Source organism: Poecile atricapillus, chromosome 2, assembly GCF_030490865.1.
Source record: "Poecile atricapillus isolate bPoeAtr1 chromosome 2, bPoeAtr1.hap1, whole genome shotgun sequence".
Lineage (NCBI taxonomy): Eukaryota > Metazoa > Chordata > Aves > Passeriformes > Paridae > Poecile > Poecile atricapillus.
In genome coordinates this window covers 128,302,467-128,324,082 of record NC_081250.1, presented here as the reverse complement: position 1 = coordinate 128,324,082, position 21,616 = coordinate 128,302,467, and positions in this window count along the sequence as shown.

Sequence of the window (21,616 nt, the reverse complement as noted above, 5' to 3'; positions counted from 1 at the left end):
TGTGCTTAAGCTTACATGAAAATAGTTGTTTCTTTTGCTACTTCTTTTGTTAAATTTCTTTTTTTTTTTTCCAGTGAAAAACTCCCAAGTTTTAACATGAAAATATGTACTTGCAGATGATGATACTAAAGCAATGTAAATGCTAAGTTTTACTCATCTGAATGAAGACCAGTAAACCAATGTCAATAGTTAGTAAGGTTTCACTGCGCTAACACACAAAATGTGTCAACATCAGCTTCCAGGAAGATAAAGGAAATTCAGAGAACCTTTTTTTTTTTTTTTTTTCCCAATGTTCTAAAACAAAGAAAGTTGTATTTTTCAGTTGTGTAATTATTTAGCTGAGCAAAAATATACAGGAGGAAGCACCAAATAGCTTCTGAATTAGCAGCAGTAATACCTACTTCAGTATTAGTGTGAAGTTCAACTATAAAAATGGAGATCTGATAACATGGCTTTCTACTCTCAGTTTCATTCACTGGAGTAACAGTGTGTACACTATTGTAATCCATATTTTCAAATTGCTCATTAGCATCACAGTGACCACATGTTAATCCTTAGCAGGTATATCATATAGCAAAAATCTGACTACAGTTTTGATGAATTTCCTAGGAAAATTAAACAAAGGAAATATGTGTTTCAAAGTATATTTTAATATTTATATGATGATCTGGAGTTTCTCTAAGAAAGGGGATAGAGTTACTTGTGCTTGTGAGATTCAGGGAAATATGTAAAACTAGACTTTATGCCTTCTAGTAATTTTATAAATTGTAAATAGGAGGAAGCTATGATTGGTTATTAAAAATAAACCAAATCATGTTTAGTAATTTATTTTCAGAGTATCTCTGACTAATCCAATCCTTTGTGTCCTTTCTGGGAACACTCAGCTGCATAGGAACATGAGTGTTAGAAGAGATACTGGTCAAGAGCAAGCTAACCAAAATGCAGATTGATGAAAAGATTTCCTGTGGTAAGGTTGATAGGGTCAGAGCTGATAATATAATCTGATAACATCAACTCTGTTACAGACCTTTGTTTTACATCTTTGCTGTTTCAACCATGTCAGACATTTGGGAAAGTGAGCAATGGACTTGATGCTTTACAGTCAGAAGCCACTTACCAAAATTGTGCCTACTACATTGTCTGACAACACAGTCAGTCTTGGGGGAACCTTTGGTTTCACTACTATGTGTGGTCATACTACACATTTCATGAGTTGCCCTTGTGGTAGGAATTCTTCAGTATTTCTAGCTCTCCAGTGCTCTTAGTAGTTGCTCACCCAAAATTCTGATGAGTGTGCTCATCTCAATATATGAGGTTCAGTAAAGGAAAACTAAATTCCAAAGGGCCTTTGGCTTCCTTGAAGTAACAGAATATTGGTCAGGACAGGTTATATGTTTCAGAAATGTAAAAAAACCTGAAAGGAACTTTTTAGCACTTGTCCTGATCTCCAAAATTACCTGCTAGCATTGCTACTTGGTGATGTTACCATAAAACCGAGTCTGCCAGCATTTTATCATGAAAGTATATAACTGAATCTTGCACATTCCATCATACAGAAATTTCATATTTGAGGTCCAAATATCTTTCTTGATTCCTAAGTTTAGCTTAAAAAGTGTTTTACTGTAAATGGAAGAATAATCCAACTTTTTACAAGCTTTATACACGTGCTGGGGCAGAATTTTATTTTGTGATTTTTTTGGCTTGCTTGTACCTGTTTAGAACAACATAACATGTAACTCATCTAAGAGTGCTCTGGCTGGGGCTTTCTATCTCTTTCTGGGTGATTTTGCATAGATAGGGCATATCTATTGATAATCTGTGGAGCCAGGACTACCCTTTATCAATACTTTGGACATTCCTCAGACAGGAGGATCTTGACTCATTCAGGATTTTACCTTCTCCTGCCTGTTGCAAGCAGGAAGGGAAGTCTTTACTGGCACCTTTGTGCCAGAAAAATGGAAGGCTCTTTGGCAGGAAGAGGGCAAGGAATTTTCTTGAGGAAAGCCTGACCTTCCAACAGTGTCTCAAAAATCTATGAATTTTGCATACCTGAAAGCTGTGGTCATTTTTGTGAGAAGATTTATGGACAGCTTTGCAGAAAAAAATGGAGAAGTTCTATTTACAACAGGACTTAACACACAGAAGAATTAATTTTTTTAAAAAAATTTTATTTAAATTTTTGTTGCAGATTATTTTCCAGTAGAAGTGAGTTGTTAAATTCACACAGTTTTTCTAGACTACAGTTAAAGCCTGCAGTTATCTCAAACTATGGGGGAAAAAAACCAAATGAAAGTAAATAGATTAGTCTTTGAAAGCATTTAAGGCCTTAAATCTCTGTTTTACAAATGTTATCTTCTATCGTAACATTATGGTGGGAGTTACCTGCCTGACATGATGATCATTTTTTAAAGAAAGATAATAAAATATGTAAACATTTTTAAAATAACAAGCAAACATCCTTGAAAGAAGGAGACATTAGCATAAGTAAACATAATGTAAATGCCACAAAATAACCAAGAGACTTTTTCCTCTTAGAAAAATAGTAACAACTGCTCATGTTTGTTCTGATAATTTAAGGTTTTAAAACAGTTTTTGCAATATTGAGAGTCAACAACTTTCTTAGTAATGTTCAAGATCCGTGTGTAGATTAATCTAAAAGTATGAAAACAAAGATCTGAAATCTAGAAAGTAAGAGACAAGCTGGAATTGGATTCTGCAAGTGGCCTTCTTATATACAATGAAAAACCAAATTGCATTCATCACTGTGAAGGATCTTGGATTCAAATCTTGGACTGTCTCATGGACCTCTGAAACCTGGAAATACCTTCTTCGTGTGACTAGCTTTGCAATAAGTGCTTTTATTAGAAATTTGTGTCTTGGAACTGCAAAATAATACTATTTGGACATTTTTTTTGCCTCAGTGAAAATGCAGTTCTGTGTTGGGGATCACTAGATGCAGGATGAAATTTGTGCAGGATAACAGATGTTCTGGTCACTCTGGTAGAAAACAGACAAATCTAATTGTAGTGAAAAATCAGCTTGGCATGATTGCTGAAACTTACTTGACTTAGAAACACCTACTGAGGGCAAATCACTGGATCAGAGCAAGAGACATGAAGGGAACTTTTATTCCAGACTGAGCCTCTCTTACTCAAAAATGAGAACAAAGTTATTTAAAAGGAGAGTCATTGATATAGATCTCACACTGCACTGCTGAGCCATTCCCTTTCCCCCCTAACTTATTTCTACTTTCACTCATAATAAAATTAATATGAATGACTGGACGCAGAAAAGGCCACCAGAACTTCAACATTTCCATTATGTTACCTCTTGGGAGAAATTCAAAGACATGTAGGAGGGTGAGAGTCCTGACCTACTGACTGGACCAACAGGTTCCCCATCATGTCGCTGAGACGTTTGTTCATCATCCAGACTTTTACAGGAGTGTAGGAGCTCTCTGGTCTGTGTTTCATCATACAGATGAGGGTAGTCTGCATTTTCACATTTTCTTACAATACTTTTTATATTTTTTCAGAACTATCTTTTCTTGGAATATTCTCATCTGGAAAAGCAATGTGAAAACATTTGTTAAATTTGGAAGGACAAATGGATTGGATTTTCCATAAATACACTATAGTCTTTTTTTATAAAAGGAAAGGGATGGAGTTTTCCAAGATGCACAGAATTTTTACGGACAGGTATTTTATTTTGTGCTTTATGTCTCTTCAGTACTCCTTTGTTTCACTCTCATAAATTATTCCAGTGAAACGACTTTACATCAGCAGAATATGTCACTCTTTGGAGAAAGAAACTTCTCTTTGAAGGATAGAGTTCAGAGCAGGCAGGTGGTCTGACAACTTGGGAAAGTCTATTCCTCTTTATGGCTTGTTTTTTTGGAGGGGTGAAAGACTTGCACCTTGAAATGGTTATTTTCAAGCACATCTATTCCTATAGAAGATGAAATTTTATGTGCTCTGTATGTTGCGCTGCTTCCAAATGGGGTAATAGCTAATTTGAATGTTTTCTTTTGGGTTCCTTTACATCTTATATCCTTGAGGCATTTTCTTGTTACTTTATTTAGCAACCATTTTGCACATATAAACTACATCTTACATCTTGCCTACATCTTACTCATATTTTCTAAAATATTTTCTCTTTTCTAGAGTTGCTGTTCAGATTTTCCCCTTAATTTACTGTCTCCTTCTGTTGACATTTAGGTCTATAAGATTCTTAACCGGCTATTGCATATTGACCACTCAGGCTGTGCTGCCCTTTAGAAGTCTGATGAATTTCCTAACTCCATTCAGTGAAATATGACTCAAATGACCCATTCCAGGCTGAAAATACCTCATCCACCAGAACTTCCAATGGTCTGGTTGGAACGGGAGGAAGGGAAGATGTAGAACTATCACTCAAACTTCTCCTCTACCTTCTTTTGAAGGGGAATGGTAATGAGAGAGTGGAAAAACAACCAATTACAAAAATATTCAGACTCTAATCTACATACTCCTTTCCTACCCACTCTCTGGGCATGTAAAAGTGACTTTCCTAAACACAAATTTTCCATCGTCTCAGATCTGTGAATGACACAATCCTCTCTTTGCAACTTCACAGGTATCTGCCTGCACTTCACATAATTTCAGGGAATATTAGTCCCTTGATTATGTCAGTATCTCAGGGAAACAATTCACTGTGTTTTTGTGCCCTTGCAGTTTCATCCTGTCATTTGTAAAAAAGTATTGCCTTGCACCTGAAATGTTCTGTTCCTGTTCAATGACTGCGTGGTGCTTCCTGTTTAACAATGGACAGTAATGGAATACACAATCAAAATAACATTTCTTGGTCACTAAACTCTCTGGCCATCTTTGTAACATTGCTTTAATTGCATGAACAATGCATGTCGATTATTTGAGAGTATTACAGGTGTTAAACTAGTGACATTAGGATGAATGAGTGAATACTTTCTTTGCTAAACTGAAGTGAGCATTCTCCTTAATTCCTTCCATGAGAATTATACCCAGGTTTATGTAGGTCTCTCCTGTTTTATTACAGGCAACATTCAACAGGGCTTACAGCAGAACAAAACAGAGTGGAATTGAGTAAACAACTGAATTTTACCATGCATTCCTGTAGCTGGTGTTTTAGGTGTTGCTCATGCAACTGCTCCAGACATGCTGGGCTTGCTCCATTTTTAGAAAATAGTATACTTACTAGAGTATTTTTCTCAGAACCTGCATGGCTTTCATTTAATGTCCTGTGATGCAGGAGGTCGACCCACATCACTCTACGGAGTATTGAGCTATTCACTCTGCTTCAGTACCTTCCTTTGTTAGCTTTTCCCCTCCTCATTCCCAGTTTCTAAGGAGATGCTCATATATGTGAAGAGTTCTTAATTTTTGGCATTGCTTAGTATCACTATTTTTCCTTTTCTCCATGTCAATTTGTTGGTACTGTGACTTTAATTCACCAAATACCCTGAGTCACACATGGCATAATGCAATTAGAGGAACTTTGTGTTGTGAATCCGACTGCAGGTAAAGAGCTCAAGGTAAGGCTCTAAGCTCATAACCAATCCTCAAAGAAAGTTCAACAGCAGTAACTAACAATGCAGACTATAAAAGGGTTAATAGAAATTTTTTTAAGGATTTTCAGCAAGACTTTTCTGTTTGTAGAAATCAAGGATGTGGAAAAATTCAAGATCCACAGGTCTGAAAATGTCAGCTGTGCAACAAGGCAGTATTTCATTATGTTTCCACCAACAAGGCTCAAAAGAGGTCATAAACTTTCCAGTCACCGATAGTCAGGGCTTTAAAAGTGCTTAAGGCTTTTGTAATAATTTTTTGTAGCCAAAGTCCAAGGTTTCTAAGTGTGTATATATGGAGAAAAAGGCTTAATAACCTTTTTCAGAAGTAACTTGTACTTTAAATGCCTCAAAATACTGGTGTCCATTTTCATGCACATCAAAGGACCTGAATTTTGAAAACCATTGAGAACCTATTCTCTGAAAGATAGACTTTCATAGTGCCAGCACTCAAGAATAAGGGACCCTGAGGTGTATTTTCAGTGCTGACAGCACCAAGAGTTGCATGGCAGTTTCTTACTATTTCTGTGCCTCTCTATGCCACTTCTTTCAAGTGTAACTCTGAATAACAGCTCCTTCCTGAAATGCACTCCCAGTGCCCTGAATCCTTCTTCCTCCCAGTGCGGGAAGCTCTGTGGGGAGGGAGGGATGGTAGCCAGCTATGCCATTTCTAGGCTTTCCTGGCAGTGTAAGAAAAAGAGAAAGGTCAGTAAATCTAAATCTTTCTGTGAGGCAAAGATGATGAATTCCCCTGCTTACTTCTCCAAATCCATACAGACTGCACCTGTGTGTTTTTCAGCTAGTATTGTAACCTGAGAGCTCCCATCTCCCTGCAGGGAGTGGATATGCACCCACATATCCATTCGCCAGATTCATTGCCTCATTTTATGCTGTTAATGTTCTTGTTCAAATGGAGTTATTTCCTGCTGCTCTATTACAGATGTTCCTTATCCCCCTTGGTTTCTCTTAGTATGACATGTTGCAGATTTCTTTTTTATCTTTAAAACACTTATATCTATTTGTTTGTATCTTCTCTACATGGTCCACTTTATACCCATGGCAGATCCATGATGTAAAGTAATTTTTTGTACCCTTTTAAATTTTAGTTGTTGCAAATGCTACAAAGGTACTAACAACAATAAGGAGAATTCTCCCACCTCCTTTCAGGAGGCATAAAAACCCAAAACCATAATCTTGCACTATTTTTTAAAACTTAGAAAAATGTTTCAGATAACACAATCTAATACAATGATACCCACTTTTTTTAACAGAGAGTGTTCAGTGGAGCTTCACAGAATTTTATTTTTTGTGTTCAAACAGACATCACAAAAATCCCCACATTCTTCTGATCACTCACTTGATTTTCTTTATGATAGCAGTTCATTGTGTCACTAGATATATTACTGATACCAGTTCTCTTGCTGTCTTTCACCCCTGAACTGTTTTCCTACAGTATTTAATACTGTTTTAAAGGATTTCTGTAATTATCAGTAATGGGTTTCTTTTTTCAAGGTCTTTTTGCAGTTAAGTTGGCCTCTTAGAATCATAGAATGGTTTGGGTTGGAAGTGACTTTAAAGATCATCCAGTTCCAGCCCCCCTGTCATGGGCAGGAATGTTTTACCTCAGACCAGGTTGCTCTGATCCTGTCTCTCACTGCTCCATGCAGAGTGGAGCAGGTTAGGAAGCCTCCTCTTGGTTATTCATTTTTTCATGATTGAAGTACCCAGGGCATCTATGTGAAAGACTTCTGGCCAACAAAATCTGAAGACAGGAATTATTACAACAAACCTTCCCATCCTTTTAAGGACAGCAACAAATTTTAAATGCCAGGCAGCATGAAGGAAATTGCAAAAAGGGGGAACCATTGTACCTTGCTGTGATGGAAAGCAAATATGAAATATCATGAATTGGAAGTAGAGGAGTAGCTGGGAGTTAAACTTTCCCTCAAATAAATCAGGAGCAATTATCAGAAGATAAGTAGGTTTTTTTCTTCATGGATAAAATAATCACAGCCCATTATTAGGAACCATGGGAGAAACTACTGTGCACAACTAGAAAGAAGGAAGAAGAGAGAAGTCAGTGGCCATAAATACTCTGACTTCTCTTTCTTATTCATTTAATTAAGTTGTTGTTTTTTACCTGTATTCTCTATTTAGATTTGATAAAAGATGAAAATTGTGTGTCAGCAAACCTTTTTTTAATGTTAAACCTCTTAAAAATGCAAGCTGAGAAAATATTCTCTTCCAGTTTCAAACACAATGAAATACACCTATCATATCTGCTGGGTTGGAAGATTTTAAATGAGAATTCTGAGAACAGAAAGAAGAATGGTGAGGTTAAGAATGGCTACTTTTCCTTATACAACAGCAAAACCCAGCGCTTATCTCCTCAAAGAGCAGTGCAGTGTCAGCAAAAAGACTGGTATCCCTTTAAATATACTGTTTTCAAACTAATTCAAACAATCCATCCTTGGACCTTAAGAGTCAGGAAAACTGAGGCTTAACCTATTCTGAATCATTCAGGTATTGTGGACTTTCCTTGAGATTTGAAGAGGTCTATGCCTATTTTCTGTGGCATCATTTTTATATAGACTCTTGATAGCCAATATTTTTGTAATTTAGGCAGGCTAGTTTAAAACTACAGACCTGTAGCAGACCTTATTTCCAGAGGAATCTTGCATTCCTACATTTTGTAGCATTCAGCCTTGTTCACAATCTGTATGATTCATGCAGGAAATTATTCAGCTATGGAGGAAAAAAACAAGAGAGTTGAGAGCAAATTTCAGACTGTAAAACAAAACAAAAAGAAATCAAACTGCAGGGATGAAAAGAAGGATGTACTTGAGCATTCTCTGGAAATGGGAATAGATTCAAAAACATTAAGGTAGGAAAGTAACCTGAAGAGTACTATGGGACTTAAAAGAGTGACAAAAGTAAGTTACTTACCAAGATAGCACATTAATTATGTAATTATTTGCTTTCATACATCCAAACAGGGAAAATGAACAAATGATAAAAACCTTTATTAACTACCAGATAAAGAAGTTGCAAAGAAAAGAAATGTTTCTCCATGACTTGTGAGGACAGACAGAAATATTCAACAATGAACAAAACTCTTCCCAAAAGCCACCTGAATATTAGAGAAAGAGAACACACTTCAGTCCCTAGGCATGAGCTGGTGGTGCCATTCTGCACATCCCCTTCATTGTGAGTGACATTGTTTTTCTCATCCCAAAAAGACAGCAGGTTTCTACCAGATTTGAGCCAGGTGGGTGATGAGGGGTTTAAAACCTGTGTATGAAGGCAGCACAAATGTACTAATTGTCCCACAGTACTGTGCCCAGTTAATACCAGAGAAGCAAAATCAAATCTTTTACTAGTGTAAACAAAAAGTTTTGGTTTTCTTTAACAAGAGCCCTCTATTATATTTCATTGCCTCAGCCTTTGTTTTTGTGACTATTTTGTTGAATAAGGAACAAAAAAAAGCTAGAAAAATAATTGGAAACTAATATACCAAACTAGAAGTTAGAGAACAGATTAAGATAAACATACTGAACTTGATGTTTTCACTTGATCTCTTTGGTGTAGCTATTTGTTTTCTTTTATCAGCTTCTCTAAGTACCTCTGTTTTTAACACCTCCTGCTTCTCTGCCCAGCATTTGCAGCCTCCAGAAATTTGTGGGTACCAGGAGACTGTTAGCATTACATTTGATGAGAAAAGCTAAATAAGAGTTGTTTAATGTTTTCTCCTGCCTCTTGTTGACCTTTTCTCAAGAACTGAAACCTGAAAGGAGCACAACTGCTTCTGAGCACTGATGAAGGCAGCAGTGGAGCTGGGGGGGAAGACAAAGGCCTACACTGTAGAGTTAAAAGAAAAAAAAAAAAAAAGCTTTACTCCTGCTGCTGGAGACCTTGTATTTCAAATTTAATTGCATGCAGCAGCATAAAACACCTTTTCATCTTCTCTTCCTATTTACTTTTAGTTCTAATTCTCTTTATTTACCTACTACTGTTGTGCTTTGTCAGGCCCAAGTGTCTTTAAAGGCAATCACCATAAAAGAAGATGAGTTTTGTTAAGCTCTCTAATGAGTTCAGAATTGAGCTCTGGATAAGCAGACCAAATCTTGTAAGTGTAACAAGCAGCAACATTTGGTTTGAAGAACACTGAAATCTTCACCAGTCAATGAGCTATTCTTATGAGCTGTTCTTCCTAAATTATTTCTGTCACCAAGTTTTTCTCATTAGCCTGTATTTGCCCATGTAGTAGCAGCACGAAATTACTATTTTATAAGGTGTTTATAAAGCATCTTCCCTTATTTTCTCTTCCAGAGGGCAAGAAGTTTAAGTATAATCATAAACTCCGCATGGTTTTGATAGATATTTACAGAAATCAAAGTACTTGGTGAGACGTAAATAAAAGTTCTGCCACAGGAACATGGCAAACTCTAAAAAGAAAAGGAAATGTGTTCTCCAAATAAAAAGCATATTTATTGTTTGCGTTGGCCCGAGTTATAGAGTTGTGGGACAATTATTTGATCTCTCTGCTTTTTCTCCAAGAGTTTCAGCTAAAGTCTGCCATCCCCCTAAGAAGTAATCATGCCTGTAGAGTCCATGGGTCAGACAACTGGCATCTACCTATATATTCACTGGTTATTTGTGTCATTTCTAGGCTGCAGGTTGTTTCACACTGGGCACTGGAATTGAGTCTTTTATTGTGAGAGAAGAGAGTTAATTCAAAAGGAATTTAATTACATCAAGGTCTACCCACTGCTGTATATAAAAATCTCAGTGATTTGGCCCTTAAACATCATGGTTCTGCAAACAAAAAATAGTGAGAAAGACAATTGTGTTAAAGGACAGTCTGGAGTTTAATATTATTTCTCCAGGGTTCTCCAGGAAATTTTGATGTGATCAAATGAAAGGCATCCCAGTGGCAATCTCCTCTATAGACTTCAGAACACTTTCTTTACTGTCCTTCAGCTTTGAGGATGTCTCACACTTTTCTAGGGTGTTGCCATAAGAGCAGGAATTCTTCAAGTCATAGAGCAAGGGAGTGCATAATGATTTTAATGGCCCTTGTGCATCCACTGATGCCAGCAAGGTACTGGATGTCAGACTTACATTTAGAAACTTGAAAGATAAAGATTTTAAAAAAAAATAATAATAGATTTTAGATTTAAGGAGTTGTTAATATTTCCCTGTCTGAATCTTACTGGTCTTTATATTTTTTTCCCCATTTTTAGCTTGTTTTTTTCATTAGTTTCACTGGGACAATCTGGTGACAGACAGACAACAGCTTTGCTCATTTCAATTTATATTTTTACAAAAAGAAATAAACTGGTTCATTAATCACTGTTAATTGTTTGTTAGACCCCCAAGGAAAATGAACCACTCAGCAGATTAATCACTCAGTGAATTTTTCAGGGGCCTTGTAATAGTGTGTGACTACATAGCATTATAAATTGCTATTTTTTTTCTCTTGTTCTTTATTACTGATATGAAAAAAACCATCAGTATATTTAGAAATTTCTTCATGTGTACACAGAGGAGTTGAGAAAATACAGCCAACGCTATCCTTGCTCCAGAGCTTCTAGAGGTGCTCGCCTGGCCAGATTTTGGCAGATGTTATAAATAATGCCTGGTCCACTTTTTATTTCTGCAAAATGAACAGATTCTCTTTTCTTTTTACAAAAGTGAAAAATGGACAAGGTATTGTTTCTTAGCAAAGCACTTGGCCACAGAGTGCGTAGTTTTATATCAGAAATAAAAGCAATTTCATTCTGCCCTAACATGTGTTTGGCAAGCAAATACAGGGTCATAGAGAGGTCAGAAACTTGGAAAAAGTTGGACTCGCTTTTCTTTTAAGAAAAACGTGGAAGAGAATGAGAGCAGTGCTGTTTTAGACAAATAAACTCTCTCTCATATGCTGCCTTCACTTTAATAGATATTAACAGAAAAATACGAGTTGTTTTATTAAAGAGAAATAAACAACCTCAATATGTCATATTTAAGCTGCACTGTCCAGTCATTTTTAAATGTTCAACCCTTAGCTAACCCTGTGTCTGTTCATAGATTTCAGTGTGTCACTACTGAGACATAATGAATGTACCCCATATGCGACTGGGGCATCCTATACCTGCTGTTATCTCAGCTTCTCAAGAGCAGCAGGGGCATGAGTCCAACATGTGCCTTTGGGGTGCCCAAGGCTGATTGTCCACCAGGCTGCCCAGCAGAAGTGCAAGTCAGCAGCTGAAGGGAGGTCACTGCTTGCAGGGACACAGCTAACTCGGGATTGAAGGTCAGCTGTGAGGTCAGACCAGGGTGCTCAGGGCTTTACCCAGTCTAGGCTTGTGGGCCTCCAAGGACTGAGACTGTGCAGGATCCCTCTGCTCATCCCTCGTGAGGTCTGGAATTCAGCCTGGTTTCCAGGACATGGTGCCCAACACTCCCCACCACCTGTAACAAAAGTGACATCGCCCGGCTGGAGAGAGGCCAGGGGATGGTCACTTAGGTGCCAAAGGGCCTTAAGCCAGAATCTGAGGGGCAGTGAGGTGGACTAGCCAGGAGAAGAGAGGGCTTGGAGGATGCTGAGTCACAACTGACCACTACTAAGAGAAGTTCTAGGGAAGATGCACCCAGCTGCCTCTCTGAGGTGCACAGTGAAGCATCAAGAGGCAGACGACACAAGTTGCCCCAAGCGAAACTCCATATAGATATGCATCAAAAAAAACCCCAAATACGGAGCATAAAGGGGTGAAATTTTCATCCTAGAGACTTTCAGACCTCAGCTGGACATGGCTCTGAGCAACCTCCTTTAGCTGAAGTTAAACTTATATGAGGGTTGGATTATGGACTTGCAGAGGTACCTTCCTACCTAAATTACATTACAATTTTATAATTCAGAGTTTTGAATGAATGAATTAGAAATTCAAGGCAAACTTGATAGTTAATTCCAAATAATTTCATCCCACAAACATTGTTGTCTTCTGAAATATATGCTTGGTAGGAAATTTCCACCATATTTCATAGACAGGAAAAAATCCTGCTCTTTTATCTGGATTTACTGCAAAGATTGTTTTTTCTTGTTTTAGAAAATTAAATGGTAGACAAAATAACTGGGACGTTTATTTTTTTCTTTTTCACTAAGGAAATATTTCAATTTCTAGGAGTTCCTAATCTGGTACTTTAACAGGAACAAAGTTCATCATGACTGCCTTTGGATATTGTGACTTAAGAAGACAGAATTCAAAAGCTCCTAATTCCCAGATGACACTTTAGTGAATGACTGGAGTTTAAAAAAACCCAAAATATTCATTGTTTGATTTTTTGATATTTTATTTAATTATTCCTTTAAGCAACTTGTTACACAAGCCACTCACATGGATAATAAACTACTGTATATAAAACAGTTACCCCAAACCTCATCTTAAACAGCATTTCAATAGGGCAAACTATTTATTTGAAGAAAAGAAGATAGCAAACAACAGATATCTGAAGATAATAGATGCTTGGGAGAGATTCAGATGATGAAACTACCTATCTATCAGATGCAGAAACAAAGTCTCTCCTCTCGAAATAACTCTGCTCTCTTTCAGTGTCCACTGTAAAGCATCAGTTCCTTTTTCTGACTGACACCTCTGTATTCAGACTACTCATTTTTCACAAGTCAACTGATTTATTGAGGCAAAAAGTAAATACAAGTGGTGTCAGACTTTTCCAAATCTTTCAGCTTGAAAAGTTACTGGCAGAGGCATCTGTTTCCAGAGACCAGACAAAACTACATGAGAACGCCAAAGTTTTCTTGACTGAGTCAAGAAAACAGAGTTCTTCATAAACATTTTAAAGCTTCAGCAGAAATCATAAGACCCCTCAGCATATGTAGGAGTAAACAAATATATCAGTAATAGTGCTTTGGGAGAAATGGAGCACTCTGGAGAAAGAATCTCAATGCTTCTGAAGTATTCATGACAAATCCAGACCTAACAACTAGAATAAGAGTTTGATGACGCTTTGGGTAGAGTCTATAACCTAAACATGGACATCTAGCACAAATTTAGATTCCTTAAGGTATACAAGGCATTACATACAGGTGGTTGATAAAACAAAAAGGGTGCATTGTCCAGTGATGGCAGAAAGACTCCTACCTTAAGTTAACTCTCTTCTGTGAATTTTGTACATGGTTCCTTACATGCCTTACTTCTGTAATTGTTCCTTCAAGGTTTAACCTACCAAGATTTAACTCTTCCTGTTTTAATAGAACATAGCTTGTATTTATTGCAGGCTCATTAAATGTTCAGTGCCTGGCTGTGTGAATTCACCTTGTTCTACTAAACTCAGGTACACACAGATTCTAAACCCAAGGCCTTTTCTGACCCAGTACAGTAGCAAAGATTTGAAAAATTAAGTCCAGATTCAAAGGTTTCAAGATCCTTCATATCCTTCTGTGATGAGTAAACAAGGAGGCCTCTCCATCTGACACCTTTCTGGTTGAGGCCAGATATGTAGGGCAGGAATAAATCCTGTAATGCCAGAGGTGGATCTGGCAAGTTGCATCTCCAAATTAAGTGCTAAAGCTCCTCTCACTTTGTGGTTTTGGAGATTCAGTGGGAGGAAGGCATAAAAAGATGGATGGTAAGAAGTTTGGTGAGGTCCTAGTCACCTTTCATGTAGCATTATTGCAGCTGCAGTGGCTAAGAACGTATCTTAAGCAGTTCTAAAGCAACTTTTTTATACCCATTTACCTTCTGATCACCCACCTCTGCCCTTCATCAACTTACATATTTTTACAGTGTTAGTTACAGCAGTTTAGATTTAGGTACCACAAACCTAAAGGGCAAAGAACTTCTGATGCAGAGCAGCATGGTGTACTCTTCTGTATTTTGTCCTGAGGTGATGCCTTAAGATTTTAGCCTTCATATTTTTCAGATCCTGTACTGCATTAGTGCATTACTCCAAACTCCATATAGAGTGTTGGGTACTGTCTACACATCTTGGTCAGACAAAACAATTCCTCTAGGCCTGAATTCAACTCGAGGACACCCTACAGCCTCAGGCCCCAAAAAGTATAAACAAAAGTGAATTGGGGGGGGGGGAAGAACAAACTGGGGAAATTCATTAGCTTAAGCCATAATTGGGAGATTAACCCCTGATATATAAATATACGAAACTTATATCTCTCTGAAAAACTTGGGACCATCATCCATTTTGGGTGTAGCCCCTTGAGAGGCTTCATCTGCCCTTAATATGCCTGAAGGCCCTTCACCAAATAATACCCACTTTTATCTTTTTAACTTTGTCTGGCCACTCCTTCTAGGTAAGCCCAAAAAAGGCACCAGTTCCTTTTGTCTGACACATCTGTTATTTAATTGTTCTTTGAAATAACAGAGATTGAGATACTAACCAAAGATAGGTGAAAAACCAACAGAGATTCAGCATTTTCAGACTAGTTCCTCAGTTTAGAAGTGCAAGAAATGAGCTATTTTACAGGGTGGTGGCCCTCTGTCTTATGAAGAATTTTAAGACCTCTCCAATGCCTCCCATCAGCCTGAAGTCAGAACAGAGGTTCTTGTTGAAGCTGAATAAAATTTTTCAAGTAGTTCTAAAACCCCTAACCAGCAATTTCTATTGTTATATATTGTATTCTAGCCCTATGAAGGACATTTTTTGATACACATATAGATATATGCACAATATAATTATATATATATATATAATATAAATATAATATATATTATATATAATTATATGCATAACATATAATTATATATTATATATAATTATATATGATAGATATTATATGTATAATTTATACTAACACATAAAACACAATGGAGAATATAAAATATACTTTTTATACATATTATGTAGAATAAAATATAACATGATAATACATTTTATATAATAACAATATATAATTTTATAGAAAAATATTTTATTTGTGTTCACCAAACTTTATTGCAAAAAGCTTGGTTTTTTTTTTTTTTTGCTATTTAGTGCATTCCAAGTAGTACAGTACTTTGTTACAAGAAAATGAAAAATAGACAGGATTTAGTTTGGGAGCTGTTGAACTGAGAACTGGTAAGTATTAACAGCTTCCTTCTGCCAACTGTTGCTAAAAGGAGTCAGTTACTTGTTGGAAAAGACTCAGAATGTGCCCTCATTGTAGTATGAACTCAGAAATTTAGAATTTCTGCACAGAATGCATATCTTCTTAATGGTCCTGGACTAAATCTCTACCACTGAATTGTAGCTCTCTTTCTTTTCCCTGTGAAGTAAAAAAGTGCATGGTAGGAAGAGTGATTGTAGCTTATACTTTTTTTTCCTTTTTCTGTAGCATGGCAACAAAGACAGGTAATGTTTATTTCAGACCCTGAGATCTGTACTTGCCACTAGGTTTACAACTATTTAGACTCATGGATTGCAATGGGAAAGTATTCATAAATTTTCATCTGATTTTTTAAAAATTTAATACAGAATAAAAATTTAAGTAAAACTGTTTTGTCTTGATTTTTTTTTATCCTGAAGCAATATCCATTCCACTGCTAAATGATGCTTCTTTAATTTTATTATTTTAATAGACAGTATTTTAAATATGGTGATTTAGAGGAATATTTTTGGGTTTATTTGATCAGAATGTTTTCAAACAGAATTAAAAGAACACTTTGTTTTTTATATCATTGACTACATCCCAATTGTATCACAAGATACGAAGATACATCACAATTGTATTTCACAAGGTATTCAGGAAAATATAAATTATAAAGTATACTTTTTAAATTTCGTATTATATGCAATGATTTTGACACTTACAGAGCTGCTAGCTGAGATAGGTTTCCAAATAATGTTGGTAGAGAAAGATGGAAAGCTTCAATGAGAAGCTAAACCCAAGAAAAACAGACTGTAAAAATCAGCAGGTCAGTTGCATAAGCAACTCTAATGGTGATTGTTCTCGGATAGAAAAGGATAATCTTTACAGCTAAGACATGATATCAGGCAAGATTCATGTCATTGTGCAGGAGTAAGTGACAAACAGCCCCAGCAGGAAGAAAAAAAAATTGTGAAATGATTTGTGTGAAACTGGACTTGAGGGATTTTGGGAGCTCATTGAATTTTCTGCTGCATGCGATTTGCAAAACTAAGGTAAACAATAAGCTATCAGCTGGTCAATTTGCCAGCGATAGGCAATTTCTGTCATCTTGAACTTGGGTGACTTTACCTGGAAAATGGAAAATATATTAAGCACAATTGAGAACTTTCTGTGCACTCACAGCTGCATTGACAAATGAAAGTCGTTGCTGATATTTCTGAATAGAAATCTGAACAGAAGTTATTTGTAGGAAGATGGGACTGTTATGGCAGGCAGATAGACAACACTTAAAAACCACATCACCAGTACCCAACTGTCAGCACAGCAGAGCAAAACAGCAAGGTGACAGGAACAGATTATGTACTGGTGCTTTATTCTGACTGCACTGCACTGGTCTGAACGATTTCACATGGATTTAGAGGGATAAATCCATGATACATTCCGCACGTGGAATTGCTGCGTTCAGACTCATTTAGTCTGTAAGGTAGTTTGATTAAGATATACCAAACCTCATAATGGACAAGTCCAATGTGAAACTCCACCATGGTCATGTAAAATAAACAAGTTTAAACTTTAGATCCTCAGGCACATTCACAGATTGCAAGCAAACAATCCTTTGAATTCAGTTGACCTGCTGATTGACTCTTAGAATAATATAATGTGCTTCAATATTACTTTAGAGACTCCAGGAACGATCAGTAACATCCATCAAATTGTTTAGTACTGTGACATATTTTTGAAAATTTTGTCATTTTCCATAATCGATGGTGGGAATATACAAAGAAGGATTTTCTATTTGTGTCAATTTAAATCACTGCTGCTCCACTAGTTTTCGCTCATATGAATTTAATATATATATAATTATTAATTATAAAATTAAGATATATATATATAATATTATATAATTAATATATTTTTAATAGTTTTCATTAGAGCCAAATTTTTTAGAAGTTAAAATGAGTTGTTTTTTTCTTTTCTTTTTGTTTTTTTTAAGGAAGAGTAATACTTTCCCATCCTTTCTGTTAAGGAAAACTAAGGACAGAAAAGGTGGAATAATATGTTTTTTAAATAAAACTGTATCTTTATCTACATTCTAAATGAAGCTGACCTCTGCTAGAAAACAGACCCCTGAGAAAAAAAGCATGAAGCAGAAGAGCTGACTATGCTGACCTCCTCTGGAAATCAAGGCCTGAGATGTTAGCTGCTCTGTAATTAGAAGGTATGATGTGCAACAGACCTTGAAGCCCACTGTTTTCAAAGCTTGGTGGTTGTCAGAGGGACTATCACAGTGATACATGTTTTGAAGTAAAAACTCCCAACTGTTTTCATACAAAAAAGAATTTCCATGTTTATTGATAATAATATTTAAGGGTCAGAAGAAAGGTTATTATTGAATTATTTAACATGTAATTTCAAAAAATTGATAGTTTTTTTGGTAGTCCAGAGACAGAATAATATTAATCTCTATGACTAAGGGAAAAGTATTTTAAACAAGGTGGAGGTTATCATGTTGGTAGTAGAGGACATGGCTTTTTTCTCTGGTAATCTTTCTGCAGAACATAGATCATCTAATACAGTTAAGGTCCTTCTGCTTTTTTTTTTGGCATGATCTATCTTGATATGCACCATTTTCCTTCAAAAGCAATTTCTCTAATGTAAAAATAGGGCATTGGGCATAAGCTGGAACATAGCAGGCTCCCTTTGAACGTAAGAAAATACTTTTTCCACTGTGAGGGGGATCACACACTGGCACAGGTTTCCCAGGACAACTTGCATAGTCTCTACCCTTAGAAACATTTAAAAGCCATTTGAATACTGTCCTGGACAACCACCTATGTGGCCCTGCTTGACCAAGGAGTTTGGGCCAGACTGCCTTCAGTTCTCTCTTACAATCTCAGCCTTCCTGTGATTTCCTGAAGACATTTGTGTACAAATCTCTGGTTAATCTGTCTCATCTCATCTCACTGTAAATCAACAGTGGCAGTGAATTTGTTAATATTAGAAATAAGGAATCTAAGATGAATCTTAGACTTTATAATATAATTTGACACTATTTCATTTTTCTTTCAGAGAACTGTAACCTTACACTAACTTCTAGAATTTATTAGCTCCATTCTCTGGAACCCTGAAATAAAAGATAAAATTGCATCACAAGAAAATTATTACTTTTTAGATAATATCTGCTGAACTAACAGGTGATTGTCATGGGGGTTTTGTATATAAGATAAAGAAATCAGTATTGCTGCTGCCACACTTTGCAAGCCATTCCATTCCCAAAATACATCCCAATCATGGCATTTTTTTAAATCAATATGTTTTGGAGTCTGCAGTCAAAGTGAATTCAGCTGTTTGCTCAAGTTGAAAATTACACACTTTTAACACGTTTATGATTGAGCTTGGTTTTAAAGACTAACAGATCTAGTCTCTTTCAAACATCCTTTTTTGTATGGGAATGAAAATTATATTGTCACTGCAGTTACTAATATTGCCGTTCTGTCAGTTTTACTGCAGGAGTATTAGCATCTGATTTGAAATTCACTGATTTTTTCAGAGGTTCTAGATAAATCAAAATGTAGAAGAATGGCATTTGTAGACTGACCACTGCTATTCTGGAGTCCCTTCCAATGATTATCTTCACTAATCTGGTAACAGATGTATACTTGTGAGAATCATGTCTTATTTGAAGTGTATGGTATAACACAGGTTTTTTAAATACTTAATGATCTGGAATCTTCTGCTTAGGAAACTATTTTGACAAATGTCTTCATTGAAAATATACAACCCACTAAATAAAAAATGCGTTAATAGAAGTTTCCCTTCCTCCAAAAAGAGAAAGCCATGAAAAGCAAGGAAAAGAATAGGTCCAGTCCTGCATGCATCACATCTTTGGGACAAACCACACTGTAGATTTTGGCTTAAGTTTGATCTAAATGTTGTGATTTCATTTTTACTTCTAGATTTCATGGGACTAATCATACCTTGTATCTGATACTCAAATACTGAATAATTTATGGTTTTTATTATTTGAATACTCTTGGATGCTACAAAGGGAGGACATTTCATGTGTTGTGTTAATTATAGCAAAGGTGGCTTTCTTCCAGTGTTAGAAACAATGGCAATAGTAGTGAAGGATTGGTAACTCAGGTATTGTATAAGGCCATAAATGTGGCATGAACACACTGGACCACTGAAATGGGTTCTTCATGTATTTGCTATATTCAATAACAAAGTTGTTAAGGAAATGGAAAGAAGGCAACCCAGTTGTGCCTGTAAACAAAAAAAATAAGTGTTCATTAAGAGATAATGGCCTGACGTTCCCACTTGAAGAATATTGTATTCCAATACTGACTAAATTACAAGACTGATTTAGCTCAGGATGAGAATCAGAGGATCACTCCTGAACATACTAAAAAAAGAGAAGTGTATTTTTTTCAGCAGGGTGTTTTTTGCAAGAAACAGTTGGCAAAGAGGCTGAATCTATACAGTTTAAGAGAGCAGGTTGGGTCCAGAGCTCACAAGCTGTTAAACTGGTATCACACTCCAACCTCCACTCATGCCAGCCAGTGCTAGACCACAAGAAGGCACAGCTTGAGGAGAGCATGTCACAGGTGTAGCTCACCACTGGACAGTTTGCATGCAAATTCACAGTTGGAGGGGAAAATAGAATTCAGTCTTATTTACAACTACCATGACACTGAGGATCAGGGAGATCTACCTGGCTGGCACAGGAACAGGCACAGAAATCCTTCTGAAGAGTTAGAAGAAACTTCCATTAAAGATAATAGAACTTTTGACCAGCTGTCTCTGCATGTAGGTTGCCTGCATATGGAAAGTGTTTTGAGAAGGCCTGGAATAGATTCATTCTTCAGCAGGGTCTAAATGAACTTGTCTGAACCACTTCAATCCCCATCCCTCCTAGCTTGTCCTCGCACTCCTGGTGTGTTTTTTCCAATCATAGTATACTCAGTTTGTTTCAGATAACACATAGCTTTGAATTATGGGAGAAAAGGTGAAGAACAACCTAAAGAAATGTGGAGAAGGTCTGTCACTAATGTGGGTGGAGTGTTGGGAATTCATTCAGAAGATTCCTCAGGCAGTCTCCCAAATCTCTGTGCTCATACACAAAACTGTAACAGGTGTTAGCCTGAAAACTTGTTTTTCTTCTCTACCATTCCCCAAGGGTCACTAGTCCTGAAGAAAGCATTTAATTTATGCTCATTGTTTTTGATATTTTTTTCTGTGTCTTTTATACTGTGTTTTCACAGGAGTTGTTATGACACAGGGAATGAAAGAAGAGAACAGCAAAAAATTTCACACTTTTTATCAAACTCTGTAAGCTATGACAGACTGTATTTTAGTATTCTGAAATACCTTCCCTTGTTAGAAGTCAAGGTGCATTGTTAGTCTAAAGCACCTGCATGTGAACTAGACACTTTTCAAGCAGTCAGTACCATCTATGTTAGTTGTCTTGTATTCCATAAATAAAATGATTTTGAGTTAAAAAAGATTCACAGAAGGAGTCTGTTCAGCAAAGTCTACTTAATCTCAAGAAACATAGAAACAGACACATAAATCTGGAGGGAACTTAATGAAAAATGAAGAGATCTGAAAATAAAAATATGTTGAAATAAAAAGTGTCCTTTGGCATTAGCCAATTTTCTTTCTTTACCTTCCTTTATATGATTTATATGATGCTCATATTTCAGTTTGGATGATGATCAATGTCAGATGGCATTTAAAGTCTAAAACATGACAGACAATGAAGCAAAAGTATCTTGGGAAAAGATGTGACAGCACTTTAAATTAAAGGGCGCACCAGGATTATATACTTAAATGCAATTCCTATCTTCTTCTGCATTTTCTTTGTGAGCAGGAATTTTCTTCAATGAATTTTGATAGAGTGAGAAATCAAATTTTTCATTGCAGTAATTTCTGGGTATTGGTGATAG